The sequence below is a fragment of the Perognathus longimembris genome, unplaced genomic scaffold (genome assembly GCF_023159225.1).
Source record: "Perognathus longimembris pacificus isolate PPM17 unplaced genomic scaffold, ASM2315922v1 HiC_scaffold_196, whole genome shotgun sequence".
In the NCBI taxonomy this organism is placed as follows: domain Eukaryota; kingdom Metazoa; phylum Chordata; class Mammalia; order Rodentia; family Heteromyidae; genus Perognathus; species Perognathus longimembris.
In genome coordinates, this window is record NW_025957013.1 from 172,005 (window position 1) to 177,118 (window position 5,114).

General features: G+C 38.1%; 1 long non-coding RNA gene across 1 annotated transcript; it reads right to left on the bottom strand.

Moving 5' to 3' along the window:
• Nucleotides 1-266: 266 nt before the first annotated feature.
• LOC125344643 lies at nucleotides 267-3,290 on the bottom strand. Its single transcript, XR_007209614.1, has 3 exons — nucleotides 3,262-3,290; nucleotides 2,771-2,877; nucleotides 267-398 (listed from the first exon to the last, which is right to left on the bottom strand). It is a non-coding gene; the product is annotated as an uncharacterized LOC125344643 (long non-coding RNA).
• Between the last annotated feature and the right edge of the window lie 1,824 nt (nucleotides 3,291-5,114).

Consider the following 5,114-nt stretch of genomic DNA (forward strand, 5'->3'; position numbering starts at 1 on the left):
TCTTGAGGATAAATAGTATAAATGGCAGAGCACCGTACAATTTAGGAAAATATTGAGTGACTGTACTCATTCCACAAGCTTTCCACTTTAAAAGTCTCATCCTTCAACTTTAAATATGCATGGGAGGAAAAGGGCCATTCTGAACAATATTAAAAACTAATTTGCTACATAAACTTACTAGCTTTCAATCCTCTGTTTTCATATGGATACTTTAAATCATTACTGAAGTGCCTGTCACAGTAAGAGTGGCCTCTCGCTCCTCGATGTGCTCCTCTTCCATAGCTCTGACTTCTTTGTTTCACTTTATTTCTTGAAAGAACTGGTCTTCTCCCTCTATGACGATTATCAGAATAGGATTTGCCTGCTGGCTCTACTTTAATTACTTTTCCATCCAAACGCTGAAAAAATCAGTATTTTTCCATCAATAATACCATCTAATTTACTTTCAGTTTTCAGTTTTATGTCTATGCCTTACATCTTATCGCAGATATAATAAGGTATTAAGTCAATATCTTAAGTCATCAAGTATCTTCCTTCAAGTGGGAGGCATTCATTTCCTTCACTCTAGATAAAAACACCCAGAGTTCTTGTGTTTACTCAGATCTTGTGCTTACTCAGTTTACAGCATCCCAATACTGTATACTGTGTAACACAAAGAAGTGGTTCAATTATAAGTTGGAGGAAAGATTAAAATATTAGCTTACAAAGCCTGTTCCTTTGCCGAAAACTAGAGCAAAATAAGTAAGTGCTAAAAATTACTCAACTATCAAATTTTTTTATATACTTAAACCAGGAGCCAAATGCCACATTTAGTTTCTTTTAAATGTCATAATCATGGACAAGAAAGATAGCAAAGAACATGTTGTCAGAAACCATGCACTGACATACAGAAAAAAAAAACACTGAAATTACCGAAGACAGTTGCAAAATGAACAAGTAAGCATAAGAGTAGGCAATAATGAGAGGATGGTATACTGGGCAAAGCTTAAAGAAGTAAGAGAACCATAAAAGATACCAAAATTATGTAAGGGGGATAAAAGGAAACTAAAAATTCCAGAACACAGAACGAGTGCAAGATTAAAAGAAATCTAAACTTTATCACAATGAAGACATTTAAAGTCAAATGATGATACCTTATACTTCTGGCTCCTGCTTACACATGAGACTGGAGATCTTAGAACAGTTATTTAAATATCCAATTAACTAGGAAAAAATGGGCCTGAAGGCTTTGCTCAAATTGAGCCACATTTTGAGCTAAAATTGAAGAGCAGAAGCTTGGGGACCTGAGTTCAAATCTTGACATTGCAACCAAAAGGGCAAAAGTGGCTAGACGGACAGTATCTCTAGAATTAAAGCTCCTGGAAGACATAGTGTCTTCAGGATAAAAATAAGCACTCATTTATCACTACTGTAAAATCAATAATCAAGAAAATGTCTTCACTAAAATCACTCTTCATGATGAATTCAAAGTACTGCAGGAGAGAAAGAATTCATCACTTTGGCCACATGAGTTTCCATCTAACAAGAAGTGATTGCGTAATTGAATTTAATTATTGTTCAAACTCATCTTGCTCCAAAATTTTCTAACAGGAATTCTGTGTTCCAACCTCTGTGTCTTTTAATGCCTTTATTTCACAGAAATACTTCCATGATTTTGAGCAAAATCCAGACACTGAGAAGGTGGAGACCAGGAAGTTAAAGTATCAATGCAAGTACTGCAGACCAAGGGAGGTAAATTTCAAAAGTGTAGTTTAGGGTGGCCAGGCAAAATAAGCAGTACTTTCAGTTCAAAATCTACTCCAAAAGCAACACAGCTGGAGGAGTGATGCAAGAAGTACAACATGGATGACATGGTCCCAAAAGAAACATATATTACATATTTATGTATCTATACTCCCTGGGTTTATCAACTTTATGGCAACAATGAAAACAATTTTCCATAGTATCTGTTTAGCAAGCATAAACCTAGAGCCCAAACCACAGGCCACAAAAAGTAGTAAACAAACAAAAGAATTCCTGCTACAAGTTATCATAGATTTTATTTCTTTTTGTTGATGTTGTTCTTTCCTTTTCTTTCTCTTTTACTTGGCATTTTGTTTTAATTCTGTAGCTTATATTCTGGTTTCAAGACTTAACAACACAAAACATGAAGCACACTAGGGTTACTTAGCGTGACCTTTACCCCATGAGGCACACCTCTAATACCTGGCCTTTTGCCAATTAGGTTGAGATGGAGTCTTATGTTCTTGAAACTACCAGGCTCCAGATTTCAGCCACTGAAGTAGCTAGCATTAGAGGAATAACTCACCAATGTCCTGCAAGTTTTACTTGTTTGAAAGCTAACATACTCTTCCAGCCCAGACTAGAACAGGAAAATGAAACAACTTCCATTCCCAATATTTTCATTTGTGATCCTACTAGGACTTGAAGTCAGGACTTCTAAGCTTTTGCTCAACATTTTCTATAGTGTAGTGCTCCAATCTTTACACCATTTCTGGCTTTGTTTTTTCTGGCTACATGATAATAAAGGTGTCTTGCTTTTGTTTGCCTAGATGTCTAAGAAAATGATCTGAAGATCTCAGCTGCGTAAATGCATAGTGTTTTAGGCACAAATCATACCTACATGGCTCACAGCCATTTCTGAGTAAATTACAACATAAAAATCAAAGGTTCTAGTGGCCATCGTGTCACCTTAGAAATAGCAGAAAAGAAAAAACAACAACATGATAAAGTTTTGAACAGAAGTAGGATGCTATTAAAAGCTGCTTACTTTTCCATCCATCTTTTTGACTGCCCTCTGAGCATCTGCAGGGATTTCAAAAGTAATAAAAGCAAAGCATCTAGACCTCTTGGTTTTCCCATGCTTCAGCAATGTAACTGCAACAAAGACACTATTTCAATTTATGTAAAATACATAGAAAATGAAAGTTCATGAACACTTAAAAATATTACAATGGCCACAGCACTTCAAATTTTTCTTCAAAATCACAAAAATTTACAATTTCTATTTTTATTGCTATTTCCCGTGTCACCATGCAAAGCCTTTCAACTGAGCATATGACATCCTATTTCATATCCGACCTCCACAACATATTTGTGATTTTGATTTTCATTGCTAGAGATACATAGGGTGGTACATTAACTCAGTACTTGTTTTTCACAAATAGTATTGTTCATGAAAGTTTCAAACAGAGGCATTTTAAGTTAGCTATTTGAAAGAATATTCAATATATTCGACAGAGACTGGACTGTAAGAATTACCTTCCGCTATGTGTCCAAATTTGCAAAAGATCCTTTCAAGATCCTTTTCTTTGGTCTCAGCACTAAGGCCTCCTACAAACACTTTCCTAGGGTGATGAGATTCCATCCTCTTGCTGTGAGTGGATAAAAAACAATCATAATCATTCACGTTTTTACTGCGCTTAATATTCAAGTCATAGAATCTGACAATGAGTTCTTAGTGTTATTTCAAGCAACAAAATCTGTAGTATATAAAGCAGAGGAATTATTGGCCTACTAGATAAAAGTAACAAATTTCATGCAATTCCGATAACTTTATTTAATGTAAAATATGACCTTAATATGTAAATAGGAGGTGTGTCACTTTTTAACATATTTCATTAAAATATGGTATATACTTGTGTGGTACAACAAACAATAGTAGATTTTGTCAATTAAAGCAGCAATAACATATACACTATTCACATATTTAATTGCATAATCAGAGTCCATGACACCTAGCGTATTCACACTGTAAGATACAACTCAATCCCTATCAACTATAATTTATCCCCAGTGCTGGGCTTGGAGTCAGGGCCTGAGCACTGTCCCTGCCCTCATTTTGCTCAAGGCTACCACTCTACCACTTCAACCACAGTGACATTTCCTTCTTTTTCTGTTTATGTGGTGCTGAGGTATGTAACCCCCAGGCTTCATGAAGGCAAGGCAAATACTCAAGGGCAAAGCCACATTCCCAGCCCTGACTATCAACTTTTAAAAGTGATATTTTTGAACTCTAAAAATTTACAGAAAGGGAAATATTAGTAGTGGAACCTATGTAACTGTTAAACTTGTAAGGTTTAAGATGAACACACATATGAAGTGCTTTCGAATGTTTTTCCTCTGTCCCCAATTATCATAATCACTATTAAAAAGTTCTTCCACCTCAATGTTTTTCTTGCCATATTTTAAACTTGCTAAAATGGTGAGTTGTGGTACAGGATATTTTTGTCATTAGTTGATCAAATGCCACCTGTGAAGATCTTCCTTGCCAACGTCAGTATACAGAGGTTAGATGAGATGAGAAAACTAAAGCAAACGTCCAATATTTTGAACATTTCCGTAAGATGGGTCATTTTGCCCACATTAAATTAGCAGTGCCATTTGTTATGTGCAGTGTTTGTGTTGTATTCCAAAAGGGACAATAATCTATGGAGGCACAACTTAAGGTGGGAAGGGGTTTTATTTACAAAGGGATTTTATTTACAACCTAAAACCTGGAACCAGAGCAGCCTTCCATCTCCAAATGCTAGCTTGGGAATACTTCGTCCTATGCTACCTACCCCGAAACAATACCTGAGATCTGTCCTCACCTGAACTCTGAACCGCCACATCTTAATCTCTAACCACCTCAACTTCCAAGCCTCCAGAGGAGCAAGCTTCCTTCCTGTTGGCCTCATTCTCCTCAGGCATTAATAAGACTCAAGTCTCCTCCCAGGTTTTAGGCTTGTCTACAGGCTCTGACTTCCCCACAGGCCTCAGGCTTGAGACAACCCCTCAGGCCTCGGACTCCGGACTCCCCTTTGGGCTTTTGGCTCCCGATGCCCCTTCAGGCTTTGGGCTCTGGTTGACTCTGCCCCACTCCACCAGCCAGCAGGGCATGGCTCTATCCCTGCTCCTCCAGTCACCCTGGTTCGGCTCCGTGCTCCTCTCCTAGGGCCAGTCTGGTTGGGTCACTGCTCTGCTCCTCCAATGGCCCAGTTTCGGCTCCGCTCAGCTTCACTCACCTTTTTCCTATTCCGGGTCTTCTCTTCACCCCCTCCTTCCCCAGATGCCCAGGCATGCAGCCTATTTATACACCCTGGGCGGTCCAGCCCCACCCTCTCCGATCGCCA